Here is an 8,438-nt window from a genome sequence, read left to right as displayed (position 1 = left end):
TATAAATAATTTTATTGATATATACATTATGTACAATAAACTGCACCTATTTCAAGTGTAAAATTTGATGAGTTTTGACAGATGTATACACCCATGAAACCACCGTGGTAATCTACATGGAGCATTTCCATCATCCCAAAGTGTTTCCTGTGTCCCTTTGTGCAATCCCACCATCACCCTGGACCCAGGCAACCACTGATTTGTTTTCCATCCTTAGAGATTAGCTTTGCATTTTCTTGACCTTCATATAAATAGGACCATACAGTATGCACTTTATTGTGTCTGACTTCCTTCTAAGTGAAGTCTTCTTTTAAAAAAATTTTTATTTATTTTATTTTATATTTCATTTTTGGCTGTGTTGGGTCTCTTGCTGTGCGCGGGCTTTCTCTAGTTGCGGTGAGCCGGGGCTACTCTTCGTTGCGGTGTGCGGGCTTCTCATTGTTGTGGCTTCTCTTGTTGTGGAGCACGGGCTCTAGGCGCACAGGTTTCAGTAGTTGTGGCACGTGGGCTCAGTAGTTGTGGCTTGCGGGCTCTAGAGCTCAGGCTCAGTAGTTGTGGCGCATGGGCTTAGTTGCTCCGCGGCATGTGAGACCTTCCCAGGCCAGGGCTCGAACCCGTGTCCCTTGCATTGGCAGGCGGATTCTTAACCACTGTGCCACCAGGGAAGCCCCTAAGTGAAGTCTTTTAAAATAATGAATCTCTAACTTATCACATTCAGATTTTCATGTAGAGGAAACTGTGAAACCATTTGTATATAGATCATACCTATACACTAATTGAGGTAGAGTCTTAGAAGGTTTTAGGGTAGATTGAAATTAAAATTAATATTACGCTTGTCCAGAGTCATGGAGAGAAGAGATAGCAAGTTTTTACTTATGCATTTTCCTTGATGTGTTAATTTTCAGCCAATCGCAGGGATTTTTGAAGCATCTGTAATTCCATTCAGACCAAATACAATATTATGACATACGGTATCTGATGGGTTCAGGAAGCAAAATGATGAAGGTCTTAAGAATGATCTAACATTTACAGCTTAAAAATTTCAATTACCAGAATGCCAAAGTAGCTGGAATTCACCTTCCCTTCTACTCTTATGACAGAGGTAAATCGCAAGAGACTAAAAATATATAATAGTCAACACCGCCCCCAAATTTCTGCTGAATTGGTGCTGAACAGGAAGGCAGGCACTCTTGGTGGTCTTATAGAGCTCTGCTCTTATTAGCACTGTTCTGATCAAAATGCCGATAAATAGTTGGATTAGTGGTTTTTAACCTTTTTTGAGGCCATGGATCACTTTGAGAATACACTGAAAACTCTGGACTCCTCTCCTTAGAAAAATGCTTATACACACAAAACGTCAAGTACAGTTTTAGATAAATTACAGACTCCCTGAATCCAAGAATAAGAACTAGTGAATTAGATAAAAACACAGAAGGTACACTTAATAAATCATGCATCCTGGGGTGCGTGGATACTCAAAATGATCTTGATAGTCTGGAAGGTGAGTTGAAATCAACATAATGAATTTGCCAGGAATGGAGGGTATGGTCCAGATTTAAGGATATAGAGTACATGTTGCCAATGCAGAAACCCTAGCTGGGCAAGGTTGGGAAGTAGGTGAGGTTAATCTGAAGTGGTATCTTTGGGTCTCTCTTTTCAGTTCCCTTCTTGGCCTTCTGGCATTATTTTCCAGACACCCAGGGTTGTCATGCACCTACTGGCTCAGTGACCCATTTGGATCTGAGTCCCTCAGGCAGGATTCATTGCTCAACCTATCTTTACCCTTGCCACCCTTTCAAAAGGTAGCTGTTCTGTGACCTGTTCTTGTCCAGTGAACATGATCTTTCATCATCCGGTGATGTCATTCAGGTTGATAATAAACTAGCTCTCTTAGGAAAATTTATCTTTTAAGAGGGGACTCTTTAAAAAATTTTTTTTTTATTTTTGGCTGCATTGGGTCTTCGTTGCTGTGCGCGGGCTTTCTCTAAGTTGCAGTGTGCAGGGGCTACTCTTCGTTATGGTGTGCGGGCTTCTCACAGCAGTGGCTTCTCTTGTTGCAGAGCACGGGCTCTAGGCACATGGGCTTCAGCAGTTGTGGCATGTGGGCTCAGTAGTTGTGGCTCGCGGGCTCTAGAGTGCAGGCTCAGTAGTTGTGGTGCACATGCTTAGTTGCTCCACGGCATGTGGGATCTTCCCGGACCAGGGATCGAACCCGTGTGCCCTGCATCGGCAGGCGGATTCTTAACCACTGCACCACCAGGGAAGTCCCTAAGAGGGGACTCTTGAAGACAGATAATTCTTTAATCCAACGATACTAAAAATGGTGGAATTTCAAGCACTGGAACAATCCAGAGGGGAGATATTCCTGAAGGAAGAAGCTTTCTCAGCCCCTCTCAAATCAAACCATGTGGGTTACCATCTAACTACTCCACCTACTTATAAGGCCACTCTGGGTCAGTGCAACTTTTATCCCAGTCTCCTTAATTTTCTATTAGTACATCCATAATATACCATATATTTATGTTTGTGATGAATCCTGAGACTGTATAAAATACAGAATCATAACAAAATTGTGTTCACTAAATTTTACTTGGGCAGGAAAATGGACTCCTATGTTCAAGAGATTTCCAATAAGGGAACAAAAGAAAGTTTTTTTTTCCTGCTTATTCATCAGTGGATCAGAAGATAAGTAATGGAATAGGTCATTACCCAAATATTCTGATAGCTTAAGCTTCAACCAAATTGTTTCAGCTTAATTCTCATTCAGATAAGGTACCACCTGATTTATTTTGCTACAGGTAGTTAAAAGTTAAGTGGGTAGTGTAAGGCCAACTGGCCCGAGGCAGGGGAACACAATCAGATTCACAGGTTGCATCAGAACGAAATTCTCCGGACCACCCAGTTCCAGAAACTGCCCTGGAGACATTCCGGACCACCCAGTTCCAGGAACTGACCTGGGGACTTTGAAACCAGCCCAGCCTTCCCACCTTTCGAGGGGCAGGACTAACGGTCCCCCAGGATACCCGAAAAGACCACCAAACAAGGAATACCCTGCGCCCTCCCAGATTCACCACACCCCTTTCCCTTCTTCCCCTATAAAATCTTGCCCAACCCTCACCCGGGCGCGACTTCTCCGGCCCCCTTTCTCTCGGACCAGTGAACCTCGCCCGGGAGTGCTCCCTAATAAAGCTCACTTGAAGCATTCCTCTGTTTCGTGGTGCCGTTTGTTTTTTTTCTTTCTTTTATTTTTTTTTCATTTTAACATCTTTATTGGAGTATAATTGCTTTACAATGGTATGTTAGTTTCAGCTTCACAACAAAATGAATCAGTTATATATATACATATGTTCCCATATCTCTTCCCGCTTGCATCTCCCTCCCTCCCACCCTCCCTATCCCACCCCTCCAGGCGGTCACAAAGCACCGAGCTGATCTCCCTGTGCTATGCGGTTGCTTCCCACTAGCTGTCTACCTTACATTTGGTAGTGTATATATGTCCATGCCTCTCTCTCGCTTTGTCACCGTTTACCCTTCGCCCTCCCCATAGCCTCAAGTCCATTCTCTAGTAAGTCTGTGTCTTTATTCCTGCTTCACCCCTAGGTTTTTCATGACATTTTTTTTTCTTAAATTCCATATATATGTGTTAGCATACGGTATTTGGCTCTCTCTTTCTGACTTACTTCACTCTGTACGATGGACTCTAGGTCTATCCAGCTCATTACAAATAGCTCAATTTCGTTTCTTTTTATGGCTGAGTAATATTCCAGATGTGCCACATCTTCTTTATCCATTCATCCGATGATGGACACTTAGGTTGTTTCCATCTCTGGGCTATTGTAAATAGAGCTGCAATGAACATTGTGGTACATGACTCTCTTTGAATTATGGTTTTCTCAGGGTATATGCCCAGTAGTGGGATTGCTGGGTCATATGGTAGTTCTATTTGTAGTTTTTTAAGGAACCTCCACAGTGGCTGTATCAATTTACATTCCCACCAACAGTGTAAGAGGGTTCCCTTTTCTCCACACCCTCTCCAGCATTTATTGTTTCTAGATTTTTTGATGAAGGCCCTTCTGACTGGTGTGAGATGATATCTCATTGTAGTTTTGATTTGCATTTCTCTAATGGTTAGTGATGTTGAGCATTCTTTCATGTGTTTGTTGGCACTCTGTATATCTTCTTTGGAGAAAGGTGCCGTTTGTTAAGATCCGACCTTACATTTGGTGCCGAAACCCGGGAGGGGTACCAAGCCCCGCGGGTTACCGCGCGGGCCGCTCCTCCCCTCCCCCAGGAGACAACCAGGGAACCTCTACTCATCCACACGATCCGGCAGAAAACGGGGTAAGCCCCCCTCCCTTGTTCCCTCCGACCCTCAGAGTCCCTGCCCACCGGACTCCCTGTCCTTAATCGCGGCCGCGTCAGGGATCCCTCCGTCCTCTCTCCGGGCCTCGGGCAACTGTGGAGACGTCCCAATCGCCTGACCGCTCTCCGACCCGCCGGGCCTCGGGTGATTGTGGAGACGTCCCAATCGCCTGACCGCCCTCCGACCTGCCGTGAATTGGAGACTGAGACCAGGGACGCCTCTCTCCCTCTCCATTCACTCAGGGACAGACTGGGGGTCATGGGAAGCTCACAATCGAAACCAGATCCTAAGACGCCCCTGGGGTGTCTCCTAGCCAATTTTACAGCCCTCGGTTTCTCCCAAGATCTCCGTCGCCGACGGCTTATTTTCTATTCCACTGTGGCCTGGCCACAATATCCTCTAGACAATCAATCCAAATGGCCTCCTGAAGGGACTTTCGATTTTAACATCCTCCGTGATCTAGATAATTACTGCCGCAGGACGGGCAAATGGTCCGAGGTCCCCTATGTTCAGGCCTTCTGGTATTTGCGCTCCCGCCCTTCCCTCTGCGTCGATTGTTCCACTTCCCAGATCCTTCTTGCCAAACAGACATCTCCTACATTCAAGCCCTTAATTTCCTTTGACGATGACCCCTCTCCACTAGCCGACCCATCCGAATCTCTCGCCTCTCCCCCCTCCAGAGCTCCTCTCCAACCTCCACCCTACCCTGAGGCGGTCCCTCCTCCTCCCGAACCCTCTCCGTCCCCTCCAACCGGTCCCCCGCCTCCCTCGACGGTTTCTCCTCCCACGCCCCTTGCTTCGCCAATTCGTGCACATACACGCTCTCACAACTCCCAAGATTCAAACCTCCTCTGCCCTCTGAGGGAGGTAGCAGGAGCGCAAGGATTAGTTAGAGTTCATGTTCCCTTTTCTCTCCAAGATCTCTCTCAAATAGAAAAGCGATTAGGCTCCTTTTCTGCCGACTCTTCCCTCTACATCAAAGAATTTCGCTCTCTCTCTCAAGCTTACGATCTAACCTGGCACGATATCTTTGTGATCCTATCTTCTACTCTGACCCCTGACGAGAGGGAAAGAATTCAAACTGCTGCCCGAAACCATGCAGATCAGGTTCACCTTACCGACAACTCCATGCCTGTCGGAGCGACTGCCGTGCCTGGCACCGATCCAGGCTGGACTTATCAGGATGGCCAAGATGGCCACCGTAACGCGACCTCATGATCCAATGCCTCCTGGCTGGCATGCAGGCCGCCGCTCATAAGGTAGTCAATTTTGAAAAACTAAAAGAGAGAACCCAAGAACCTAACGAAAATCCAGCTATCTTTCTCAATCGCCTTACGGAGGCCTTAACTCTCTACGCCCGGCTGGACCCCGACACCCCGGCAGGGGCAGCGGTCCTAGCCACCCATTTTATCACCCAATCAGCCCCGGACATCCGAAAGAAATTAAAACGGGCAGAAGACGGCCCTCAAACCCCTATTCGAGATCTGGTAAAGATGGCCTTTAAAGTCTACAATGGCCCTGAGGATTTGGCAGAATCCAGCCGACAGGCTCGGATGCACCAGAAGGTGGCCCTCCAAACCCAAGCTCTTGTAGCCGCCCTAAGGCCGGCCATCTCCCATGGATCACAGCATCCACGGGGTCCGCAAAAGGCAACCCCGCCGGGGGCCTGCTTCAAATGCGGAAAAGAAGGCCACTGGGCTCGCCACTGTCCCAATCCCCGACCTCCTCCTAAGCCCTGTCCCAGCTGCGGGCTCACGGGCCACTGGAAGAGTGACTGCCCTACGACTGGCCCTCCCTCAGCGGCTCCACGCGGGGGGCAGGCCGACCGTGCGGCATTGCCACTCGAAGTGCTGGGATCGGCTGACGACTGACGGCGCCCGGACTCGAAGACCCCCATCACCCTCGCCGAGCCCAGGGTAACGCTACAGGGAGCGGGTAAGTCCATCTCATTTCTGGTGGACACGGGGGCTACCTATTCGGTCCTGCCTACTTATTCCGGGCCAGTTTCTCCTTCCCAGATCTCGGTCATGGGTATTGATGGCAAACCATCCTTCCCACTCCAGACCGGTCCACTCCCATGTCATATCGAAGGACTCCCTTTTACTCATTCCTTCTTAGTCATACCATCCTGCCCAGTTCCCTTGCTAGGCCGAGATGTCCTTTTCCATTTAGGGGCCTCCCTTCAGCTGGTTTGACTTGACCCTAAGGTCCCCTCCTCCCAACTCCTGCTTCCTCTTCTCGGCCTGTCTCTAGAACCCTCCCCCTCTTATCCCCCTCTTCCAATCACACCGAACCCAATCAATCCCCAAATCTGGGATACTTCTAAGCCCATAATAGTAACACACCATTCCCCCGTTCTCATCCGCCTAAAGGACCCCTCCAAATTTCCATCAAGGCCCCAATTTCCCATCTCTGAGACTCACCTTAGGGGCCTACAACCTATTATCACCAGACTCCTAAACCAGGGACTCCTTATCCCCACTGACTCTCCCTGCAACACCCCCATCCTGCCTGTCCGCAAGGCCTCTGGGGATTATCGCCTGGTCCAGGACCTCCGAATAATCAATGAGGCCATAGTTCCTCTCCACCCAGTAGTACCAAACCCATACACCTTGCTCTCCCATATCCCCCCATCCACAACCCACTTTACGGTTCTGGATCTCAAAGATGCCTTTTTCACTATCCCCCTACATCCCGACTCCTATTTCCTCTTCGCCTTTACCTGGACGGAGCCGGATACTCATACTTCCAGTCAGCTCACCTGGACAGTTCTTCCCCAGGGCTTCCGCGACAGTCCTCACCTCTTCGGTCAGGCGCTGGCACGGGACCTCACTTCCTGCTCCCTTACCCCCAGCACACTCCTTCAATATGTAGATGACCTCCTCCTTTGTAGCCCGTCTCTCAGCCTCTCAAGACAACACACTGCAGATCTCCTCAATTACCTTGGCTCTCGCGGTTATCGGGTCTCCCCAGCCAAGGCTCAGTTATCTGTATCTTCCGTAACCTACCTGGGGCTCCACCTTACCCCTACCACAAAAGGTCTAACAGCCGACCACACCCGGATTATCCGTGAACTCCAGCCTCCGGAAACAGCGGAACAAATTCTCTCCTTTTTGGGCCTTATAGGATTTTTCCGACACTGGATCCCTAACTTTGCTCTCCTCGCTAAACCCTTATATCTAGCCGCTAAAGAACCCCCTCAAGGACCCCTCACCTCTCCTTCCGCCGCGGTTCGACAGGCCTTTCTCACCCTCCATAACGCTCTGATATCTTCTCCTCCCCATTCTCTGCCCAACCCAAACCGACCTTTTCACCTTTTTGTGGATGAACGGGCCGGAATAGCCACTGGACTCCTTGCCCATCCTGTAGGGCCTTCCTACCGCCCCGTGGCTTACCTCTCCGAACAGCTAGACCCAACCATTTGGGGATGGCAACCATGCCTTCGGGCCCTAGCAGCGGCAGCCGAACTGACCAAACAAACACTCACACTGACTCTGGCCCACCCACTAACCGTGTTTTCCTCCCACCGGCTGGTCGACCTCCTAGGCCACAAGTCTCTCTCCCTCCTGGGCCCCTCCCGCATCCAGGAGTTCCACCTACTATTCATTGAAAACCCAGCTGTTTCTCTTGATCTCTCCCCTCGCCTGAACCCGGCTTCCCTCCTGCCTATCTCTGGCACTGGGGGTTTTCCATCCCATTCCTGCCCTCATGTCATAGAAGCCTTCAAACCACCAAGAGAGGGACTCTTCGACACCCCTCTTTCAAATCCGGACCGCAATCTCTTTGTCGACGGTAGTTCGATACTCGGTCCTGACGGGCGCTGACGGGCAGCCTACGCAGTGGTAACTATCTCAACTATTATCGAGGCTAACAGCCTCCCAGAAGGAACGACCTCCCAAAAGGCTGAACTAATCGCACTTACACGAGCCCTTAATCTTTCCAAAGACCAAAGGGTTAACGTCTACACAGACTCTAAATATGCCTTTCTCATTGCACACAGCCACTCAGCACTATGGAGGGAACGTGGATTTCTGACCACTAAGGGATCCCCAGTGGTCAACGCTTCCCTCATTGC

This window comes from Tursiops truncatus, chromosome X (assembly GCF_011762595.2).
Source record: "Tursiops truncatus isolate mTurTru1 chromosome X, mTurTru1.mat.Y, whole genome shotgun sequence".
Lineage (NCBI taxonomy): Eukaryota > Metazoa > Chordata > Mammalia > Artiodactyla > Delphinidae > Tursiops > Tursiops truncatus.
Note: the sequence above shows the minus strand (reverse complement) of the source record.